At 50.8% G+C, this 10,211-nt stretch overlaps 2 long non-coding RNA genes across 2 annotated transcripts; both read right to left on the bottom strand.

The window, feature by feature from the left end:
* Positions 1–827: 827 nt before the first annotated feature.
* LOC120232616 lies at positions 828–2,761 on the bottom strand. The gene is made up of 2 exons (XR_005528610.1): positions 2,677–2,761; positions 828–1,289 (listed from the first exon to the last, which is right to left on the bottom strand). It is a non-coding gene; the product is annotated as an uncharacterized LOC120232616 (long non-coding RNA).
* A 363-nt stretch (positions 2,762–3,124) lies between these two features.
* Positions 3,125–4,836, bottom strand: LOC120232611. The gene is made up of 6 exons (XR_005528606.1): positions 4,665–4,836; positions 4,479–4,546; positions 4,061–4,144; positions 3,843–3,987; positions 3,484–3,719; positions 3,125–3,264 (listed from the first exon to the last, which is right to left on the bottom strand). It is a non-coding gene; the product is annotated as an uncharacterized LOC120232611 (long non-coding RNA).
* Between the last annotated feature and the right edge of the window lie 5,375 nt (positions 4,837–10,211).

Raw genomic sequence — 10,211 nt, forward strand, 5'->3', positions numbered from 1 at the left:
AATCTTGGGACCACCCGGGGTGGCAACAGTTTTATTTTGCCCCTTGAGGATATTACCATTGGGGCCCAAAATAGATGGCCACCGTGTCATAAAAGGAAGGACAGTTAAGAAAAGGGAAGTGACATGGTCTCAGTGTTTTCCAAGAAAAGACACTTAGTAACTGCACCAGAACATGGTTTGCCTTGGACCAGAGCGAGCCGGTGAGGAGGGAGAGTGGGGAGGCAGTGTTCTGGGGACGAGGCTGGCACGGCAGGGAGGGGGAGTGCGGGGATGGGCCGGACCACCAGCCCTGGGGGGTGGGACCAGTGTGCAGCAGGGCGTGCAGTTCTGGGGAGGGCTGTGGGAAGTGGGGGGAGGCCAGCTGGCAGAGGTGCTTCCTCCGCTCAAATCCTGGGGCCATGACTTACGGGGCTGTGTGACCCAGAGAAGTTACTCAACGTCTCTGGGCCTCCATTTCGTACCTTACATAGTCACAGTATCCTCAGAATAATCCCTGAGGCACACAATTTGATCTGTGGTATTATGATGCTGATTATTATTAAGAGGACTCCTTCCACTTTGGGGGAGGAGTCTCATGTGCAGAAGACATGGGACTTTCTGGGAGCACTGCCACCTACATCTGTGTCTGTTAGGTGGCTGTCTCCTGCCAACCACAGGACCTTGGGACGCATGGGGACTTTGGCTCAGTCACACCCCCTAGCTTGTGCCCAGTAGCCATGCTGACGCTGGCGCTGGCTAGTGCCAGATCCTGACATCTAATTCTTGAGGCATATTATGGGCAAACCATCATTAAAAATTAAGTTATATAAGCTCACAATGAAATTACATGAAAAACAAGGACAAAATGTATTCGAAACTCACCCCTTCCTAATTATTTCCCCCCAGTTTGCTGTTTTCTACGCTTCCGAGGTGACTGACGTGGGTTGTGTCTGTGTGGGCGCAGCGCCCCGACGCTGTGCCCTTCCTGGGTCTGTGCGCCTCGACTTTCCTTGGGTAACTTGACATTGGCTGTGGTGGAAGTGTTTATCCCACAGAAATTGGGGAGCGCCACAAATCAGGCCTGCCCGCCCCGGGAGTCGGTTGTGAAACACGCACCAGCACACAGCTGGCTTTGAGGAATCTCACCGACGACGGGTGTGCCTAGTACGCTTCAGGGAAGTCGTGAGACCGGCTGCCTCACGTGCGCAGGACGGGGAAACTGCTGGGCTTTCCCCCAACGATGGATTCATTTCTAAGTTCGTGGATATTGTTTTCTTGTGTGAAAATCATTTCCTCCCTTTTTTATTTCACTGCCAGAAAATGAAAAGTCAGAAATAAATTTGGGTCATGCCTCAGATTGTATGTTCTGCACGCTAACTTCACTTCTAGCACCTCATTTTCCGACTTCTATTTCCTCTTTGCTTGGTCCCTCCTTCTCCTTTGTACATTAATGTTTTTTTACAGCTTTATGGACATATAATTGGCCTACGATAAGCTACACGTATTTAAAGTGTACAGTTTGATGAATTTGGCCACACACATATTTAACGTGCATCCGTTAAACCATCACCACGACTGAGATTCTGAACATCTTCATAACCTTTGGAAGTTTCTCCCTGCCCTTTTCTCCCCAGGACACCTCTGATTTGCTTTCTATCCCTGTTGATTAGTTTGCATTTTCTAGGGTTTTGTATAAATGGAACCTGTAGTATATACTGGTGTTTTTTTTTCTTTTCTTTCTGAGTCTGGCTTCTTTCACTTAGTACAGTGTTTTTGAGATTTATCCACATTGTTCATGTATCAGTAGTTTTGTTTCTTTTTATTGCGAAGCAGTACTCCACTGTAGGGATACAGCACGATGTGTTTATCCATTCACCTGTTGGTGGGCGTTTGGATTGTTTCCAGTGTTCGGCTATTATGAAGAAAGTCACTTTAAATATTTACGTACAGCTCTTTATGCTTTCACTTTTCTTGGGTAAATACCTAGGAGTGGAATGGCTGGGTTGCATGTTAGATACATGTTTCACTTTTAAGAAATTGTCCATTTTAGTTTGTTTTGTTTATCATGCTGTGTGATTTGGGACCAATGACTTAACCTCTCTGAGCCTCAACTTTGTTATAAAACTCAATGATGCAATTTATATCAATTTCTACCTTTTTAAAAATTTTTTTATTTTTAATGTTTTTTATGTTTTATTTATTTTTTGAGAGAGAGAGAGACAGTGTGAGCAGGAGAGCGAAAGAGAGGGAGACACAGAATCTGAAGACAGGCTCCAGGCTCTGAGCTAGCTGTCAGCCCAATGCAGGGCTCAAACCCACAAACTGTGAGATCATGACCTGAGCTGAAGTCGGATGCTCAACTGACTGAGCCACCCAGGCGCCCCTCAATTTCTACTTTTATAGAACTGTTCCGGATAAGACAGTCTTTGTGAAGATGCTTAGGGCTCCCAGGGAGAAAAGTGACTTTGAAAGAGCCTGGATATTATTACCCCCATCATCAAACCCCCAGAACTCTTTGAGGAGATTGCTCATCTCTCTTGTGGACCTGAGGAGGATGCTGGGGTGGGGTGGGGAGCACTTTAGATTCCCACCAGATTTTTATTCCCCGACAGTTTCCCTTCTCCCCCCACCCCCCCAACCCTCAGCCTTTGAACGGTGCTGATGCTGTCACAGATGGTGGGTCTGTGAACTACCCACCAGCTGACCAGGCCTGGTCCATGGGATGAGTTCTTCTGATGTGTGAAATGTCCTAATCAGGTTCCTTCCTTCCTTCCTTCCTTCCTTCCTTCCTTCCTTCCTTCCTTCCTTCCTTCCTTCTTTCCTGTTTATTCTTGAGAGAGAGATAGACAGAGTGCAAGCAGGAGAGGGGTGGAGAGAGAGAGAGAGAGAGGGAGACACAGAATCCGAAGCACGCTCCAGGTTCCGAACTGTCAGCACAGACCCCGACGCAGCCTTGAACCCATGAACTGCGAGATCATGACTTGAGCTGAAGTCAGACGCTTAATCGACTGAGACCCCAAGCATCCCTGTTAATCAGGTTTCTATACCCCTCAAGTCAGTTGATGACCTTGTCCCCAGACTCAAAAGCAGTATTGGGCTACCAAATGCCCCCCCCCCCCAACCCCCACCACGACCGCTGCACAAACTCCAACATCCAAAAACTTGGTTAGAGGGTGAACACTTTCACAGAGGATTTGGAAGGATTCTGTGGCCCTCTGAGGCCTGAGGTCTTGCTATGCCACCATTTCTGTGCCGTGGATAATGGTGCGATTGTCCTCAGCAAGTCTGTGTGAACGGGAGGGAGGCGGTCAGGGAGACTTTCCCACCTGGTGTGACCAAACATGTCTGACCTGGTCCGGAGGGGCTTCGGGAGAACGGGTCGGGGAGGAATTGGGAGTAGGGAGAGGGTTCAGCGGGCAGGCTGGTTAAAGGAGACACCACCGGAGACTCCAGCCCCTCAGGGTGACGGGCACAGAGGCTAGGGATTCTCCAACGTGGCCAAACCTTACGGTGAGTGGTCCCTCTGGGTCCCCAGCAAAGACAAGTCAGGGGCCGGGGAATGCCTCCTCCTGGCCCTGACACACGATAACAGATGTGTGCTCCCCAGAAGATGCAGATTCAGAAGGAAAATGATTTTCTAGATGAGTCAGTGTGTCCAATCTCCCTGCCTCTTCATTTATCTGCAGCCTTTCATTTCATGTACTGGTGACTGGGGCGGAGGTAGGAGGTGAGGCAGGGCACTGGGGAGGGAAGAATGATGGAAAAAAAGAAAAACAGACAGAAAAAAGATTTGTGTCAGCAGATGAAAGCGCCAAGTTTTTCATGTGTTTCTGGGGAAATAAAATAGAATTTGCAGTGCTTACGCTTGACTGTAAATCAAGGCGGCTGCTTCGGGCGGCTGTTGGCTCTGCGTTTGCTCTGGGGGGCTGGGGTGTAGGTGGGGTGCGGAGGCAGCTAGAGCGCGTCCTGGCACCGGGCTCCATGCGAAACCAGCCTCAGTTATGGGGTCTGAGAGAAGACAGAAGCTGGCGAATGAAAATCAGCGGGCCGTGGGGGGCAAGGGGCAAGGACGTCTGCTAACCTGAGGCGGTTCCCGGTTTGTTCCCTCTCCCATGACGTCCAAGCCCAAGTTCAAGTTCTTTGCTGTAGGCAGTAATGCTTGAGCCTGGGGGATGGACGGAATGAAAGAGGGAACAATTTTAGAGCGTGCTGTTAGGGCGGGGTGGGGGGGAACTTTGCAAGCAAAATTGGACTTTTGCGGGGCTCATGAGTCTGGAAAAGGTTTTGTAGAGCTGCTCCAGCTTGAAGGGCTCTCTGTGGTGATGAGATCTTGCTGAGTTTTCCAGTTTGATGAGTTATTTTGTAAAGTGGAACTGGATGGGACCAGCAGCCCCTCCCACCCGGAGAACCTTCTCTTGCCTACTCAAACCCTTGCCCAGCCCATCCCTCCACATGCCCCCTGCCCCCCATCTCGAGGATGTTGGGGACTGTGTTCATACCTGCTTATTCGTGTTTCTCTTTGGCTCTCTTATCTGGGTTGGAAGCAGAACCCAAGCCCTCCCTTAACCTGTTGAACAGACCAGTAGAATTCATGTAGCACACACACACTTGTGGACAGAGGCCGGGGGACACATGTGTGTGTGTGTGTGTGCACGCGCGTGCAAGACAAAGGGGGAATCTGCCACCTGGGGGCTGTGGGACACATGGGTGTGATTCCCTTGGGTCCCGGGAGACCTCCGGCAGAATCACCGAAGGGGTTAACTTTGGCGTTGCGGGTTGGGCCCTCCGGAGGATGGGACTGAGCTTTTCAAAGAGGGAAATTGGCTGTAGGCACGCACGCTGGTACCGCATTTCTGGGGGGCTGTTGTAAGATGAGGTGGAAGCCTTCATCCTGTCTGCCCTTCAGCCCAGTCACTGCATGCCCGTGACACCATAAAAGCTCAGTTACTTAATCCCTTTGTTCCTTCATCTGTAGAACTTCATCTGTAGCTCATCTGCCAGCTCCCCTGTGCAGAGGGCTGTCCTGGGGATACAGGCTTGGTACCCAGTGGGTGCCAGTGCCAGTGAGACTAAAGGACAAACCAGAGTGTCAGTGAGGCTTGAGTGACCTGCCCCAGGGCGCAGAGCGGAGCAGCCGCATGGGGTGTGGGGCTGTCAGCCCCGTGGAGGCCTGGGGGCTGGGCGTGGTGTGCTCAATGCTGGGTGTGGGGAGAGAGGCCAGGGTGTCAGTCTACCTACCTTTCCTCAGTTTCTCCATTTGCCAAATGAAGCCAATGCTCCACTTCCTTCTCCTCTGCCTACTTTGTGGGGGAAAGCAGATGCTTCCTGGTTTGGGGTCTCAGGTGGTTCTGGACCCTTCCAGCAGCAATAGGTAGTGGCAGGAGCCCCCGCTCGCCCCCCCATCTCAAATTCCTGAGTACAGCACGGGGTGGGGGGGGGCTCAGGAAAGACAAATACACACTCACCTTTACTCACACCTGCCCTCACACTCTGTACGCTCACATGCATGCTCTCACATACTCGAATTCACGTGACACACACACTCCCATATACTCCCGTTTTCACAACACACTCACACACACACTCCCCCCCCCCCCCCCCCCCCCCCCCCCCCCGTCTCCGTGAAACACGTCTCCCCCGGCGTGCCTGGCCGATAGGAGTGATTCCCGTCCTGCCCTGCCTCTGTAAGTGATCCTGACGGCTGAGGGAAGGCCGCTCGCCCACGAGGCTGAGAGGCCCAGAGAGGCTGGCTGAGAGCGATAGCTTTTCATTTGCTGGTTAGTTCTGAGACACGGTGGTGTGTTTGCGGGGCAGTAATTAGTAGCTGTGTTATGGGAGAGAAGAGGCCCAGGGAGGAGGCCCAGCCCTGCCCGGGCGGGCGGGCGGCTGGCCTGGGGACCAGCCTGTGGCTGAGACCCCTCGTGGGGGGCCCGGGATAGAGCCGCTTTAGTGTTAACATAAATGAAACCAGGGTAAGGAGACAAGCACCCTCTGTGAGGGGAAAGAGATGGAGAAAGGAAAGGGGGCTGGGGGGAGGCCTGTGCGTGTCAGTGGAGGCACGAAGCCGGCAGGGGTGAGTCGTGCCTGCAGGTGGGGACCCTTGGGGGCCGCAGAACTGTGGCCAAAGCCACTTGACCTCACGAGCCCTCCGTTTCTTCCCCTGTAAAACAGGACAAAACCCCTACCTCCTGTGGTATCGTGAAGATGGGATGGAATAGCGAAGGCCAGACTGAGCACAGTGCCCCAAACAGGGGACTGTATTACACACACATCTCGTGTGGACCCCTCGGCATGTGCCCGGCACCCCCGCTGGGAACCCACGCTGGGTTCCTCACAGGTGCCCAGGGAGCAAGGAATAATGATTATCACCTGGGTTTTCCATGGGAAGCAAGTGAGGCCCAGGTAACTTGCCCGGGGTCGTCCGAGGCCAGAGCCAGCCCTCCTGACGGTCAGGCTGAGTCACCACACTCTTCTGCCTTCCTCGCAAGAGGTGAGGGGTGAAAACAGTTACTGTTGTTTTTAGGGAGGAGAGATGGAGAACCAGCTGGAATGGGCTCTCTGGCTTAAGTAGGTGTTCATATATCTTCCTCATGTCACATTCTCATTAGATGGCGTATTCTACTGCCTTCCGGAAATGCGGGTGAGGGCCTGAGCGCCTGCTTCCTTTCGCCAGTGAGCTCGGCTTGCAGAAGGAGCGATGGGCAGCCAACCGTATTTTACACTAAGAGATTGTGGGTTGATCTCACTTGTGCTTAAAAATTTATAATGTCTCCATCCAGACTTTTCCACACATGGCACATTCCTTCAATGACGCTCCATTGTGGTTCATAAAAATGACTCATCTTTAGGCTGCTTTCATGTCACAGATGGGGAAAAAAATCCTTCCTCGAACGTCCCAAGACTGGGAAAGAAGCTGCTGGAATGCCGCATGGGTCCAGATCCGAACGGCCCAGAAGTCTTGCCCCTGAGGATAACTCGGCTCCCAGGACCCAGCTCCCAACCTATACCAAGTTCATATCGTGCTTTTGGGAGCCTCCGGGCCCTCCAGACATCAGTGACATGTCACCACCTCCTTCCTGCACACTTACCAAAGGACAGAAGTGACACAGTACAGTCTTTCTTTTCTTTTTAAATTTTTAATGTTTATTTATTTTTGAGAGACAGAGTGTGAGTGAGGGAGGAGCAGAGAGAGAGACAAAATCTGAAACAGGCTCCAGGCTCTGAGCTGGCTGTCAGCACAGACAGGGCTCAAACTCACAGACCGCGAGATCATGACCCGAGCCGAAGTTGGACGCTTAACCGACTAAGCCGCCCAGGCACCCCTCTTATTGATGTTTAAGTGTTGTTTTGAATCCTGATGTGGACAGAACGCTTGGAGACGGCTGCGTCCACTGGGTGAGCCTTATGTCATGCCGATGATTAGCCCTGGAAGTCGTGGTCATAAAGCAGGTGATGAGTGACCTCGCTCTCCTGGAAGCAGAGAGAAGGATTGCCATTTAGACCATGAAATATTATTGCCTTTTGCAGGATTGCACCACCAAGCACAAAAAAAGCCACACGCTGCTTGGCTTTTTGGCCATCCTCCTGAAAATCTCCTTTCTCCCTATTAGAGATTTTTTTAAAGTTTATTTATTTTGAGAGAGAGGAAGAGAGCGAGGGAGTGCGAGTGCAGAAGGGGCAGAGAGAGAGAATCTCAAGCAGACTTTGCACCATCAGCACAGAGCCTGATGCAGGGGCTTGAATCCACAAGCCTCGAGATCACGGCCTGAGCCCAAGTCAGATGCTTAACTGACTGAGCCACCCAGGCACCCCTCATTAGAGACTTTTGATTTTTCTGACTTTCCATAAGTCACCATTATCATCATATCACCAGCCCCCCTAGGCCCCTTCATCTTCCTTTGTCAAGCCCAGCCCTCTCCGCTTGTTTACATTTCTGGAAAGATGGGACTACAGAGCGGAGAAGTGGCTCTCAGCAGTGTCCACCAGGCAGCCCCTTTCCGGCAGATACAAAGCCAGACCATCATTTCCCCTGTGTTGGGAAGAGAGTTTAGCTCTCAGCTGAATTTAGAGATTAAAAATTCCCATGTGGCTGGGGCTCCTGGGTGGCTCAGTCGGTTAACCGGCCGACTCTAGCTCAGGTCGTGATCTCACAGTCTGTGGGTTGGAGACCCAGGTCAGGCTCTGTGCTGACAGCTCAGAGCCTGAAGCCTGTTTTGGATTCTGTGCCTTCCTGTCTCTCTGCCCCTGCTTGTGCTCTCTCTCTCTCTCTCAAAAATAATAAACGTTAAAAAAATTAAAAAAGAAATCTCATCTGGTGAAGATTGGAAGTGATGTACATAAATCACACCCGGCACCCAATAGTGGTGCAGTCATTCTTATTATTCCAGGCACTTAGATGTTCAGGACAGCATTTTTCCGCCTTGTGCTTTTATTGAGATAGAACGAGCACACAGCACTGTGTAAGTTCAAGGCATACGGCAGAATGACTTGACTTACACACGTTGACAAATGAAGACCACAGTAAGTTTGGTTAACATCCATCATCTTGTGTGCACAGTCGTAACTGCATGTATGTGCCTATATTACGGAATTAAACGTCCTAGAAAGTGTCTGCATGACAGATCCGCTTCTCTTGAAAGATCCAAGAGATCTTTCTACCAAAAAAAAAAAAAAAAGCAACGTTTTTATTTCAAGATAATCATAGACTTATACACAGTTGTAGGAAATAATGCAGAAGAAACCCACATGGCCCTCCCCCAATTTTCCCCAAGGGAACATCAACATAACTTAGCACCGTAGCAGGGAACTCACGCAGACACAATGCATTGACAGTTAACATGAATACAGTTTATCAGCCTCATTCGGACCTTATTACGTGCACCCATTTGTGTGTGTGCCTATTTAAATAGGATCACATTTTATATTGTAAATGATGCTGAGATCTTATATTTTGGTCAGAGAGGCACTTTTTCATTTTCTAAAGAACGAGTGGGTTGTGACAGTTGATCTGTCCGTTTCTCCTGCGAGCCAGCAGGCCCCTTCGGGGGATGTCTGTCTTCTGTGGCTTTCTGTTCCCAAAGCCCAGCCAGGGCTTGCTTCGCATCAACAACCATACAATAAACACTTATGGAGCTCCTACTGTGTGCCGGGCTGTGTTCCAAGTGCCTTGTCCTGTAAGGCGCGTGCCGGTGTTATTATTCTCACCTTGCCGGTGCGGAAGCAGGGTTAGGTGCTCAGTAAACACTTGATGAATGAATGACAGGGTCTTCCAGCCCAGCCATACCAGCACCCGTTATTTGGGAAGGCCCCTTTCTCTTATGATGGGCTCCCAGACTCCACAATGTCAGAAAAGAAATACCACTCATGAATTTCCCAAACATTTCTCCCTCTTCTGGAAGCATCACATAGGAATTAAGGGCACAGTTTCCAGAGTCAAACTACATGTGAGTCCAAACCTGGCTCTGCTACTTAGCACTGTGGCCTCTGGTAAGTTACTGAAACACCTCCGGGCCTCAGTCCTCTCATCTCGAAAATGGGTGAATAATAGAACCTGTCTCAGAGGCTTGTTGCAGGGGTTAAGTAAGATGTGGAAAGGTCTGAGAGGGGGGCCTGGCAACATTCAGGGTCACACCCATCAGCGGTTATACCTTCTGTGATTTGGACACCCCCCTAAGCTGCTACCCTACAGAAAGCTGAAACAGAGCAATGTGGTACCAATTTGTGGGTCTTTCCCCTTATTATAATTAAAATTCTTATTTCCCCCAGTGCTTCCAGGCCCAAGACTTGAAGACTCTGGGTTCAGGGTGTAACAATAACATTTATCTTGGGAAGGCTGTTCTGGCTGACGCTCGTGGCTCCTTCCTCCGCCCCTCCCTCTCCTCATCCTTCTTCTTTTCTTCCGTTCATAAATATTTATTGAGAGCTTGTGAGGCCCTGTGCCAGGCAGATGGGGACTTGGTGGTAAGCAGACACCGGCCTGGTCCTGCCCAATGGAGCTTGCATTCCAGCGCAGGGAGCGCCATCGCTTCCATAATCACACAGTGGCGATGACATTGTGGGTTCAGTAAGTGCTGTGGCCAAGGACAGGTGTGGGAGCGTGCAGAGAGGCCCCGCCCTGTTCTCCGCTGACCAGTGGGTGCGGTGCCCGGCTTGGAAACCGGCAGAGGCAGCCAGGCTGTCAACCACCAGGCCGCTCTTTTTTTTTTTTTTTTTTTTTTTTTTTTTTTTTTTTT

The sequence above is a fragment of the Hyaena hyaena genome, unplaced genomic scaffold, assembly GCF_003009895.1.
Source record: "Hyaena hyaena isolate Hyena2069 unplaced genomic scaffold, ASM300989v1 scaffold_3, whole genome shotgun sequence".
NCBI lineage: Eukaryota > Metazoa > Chordata > Mammalia > Carnivora > Hyaenidae > Hyaena > Hyaena hyaena.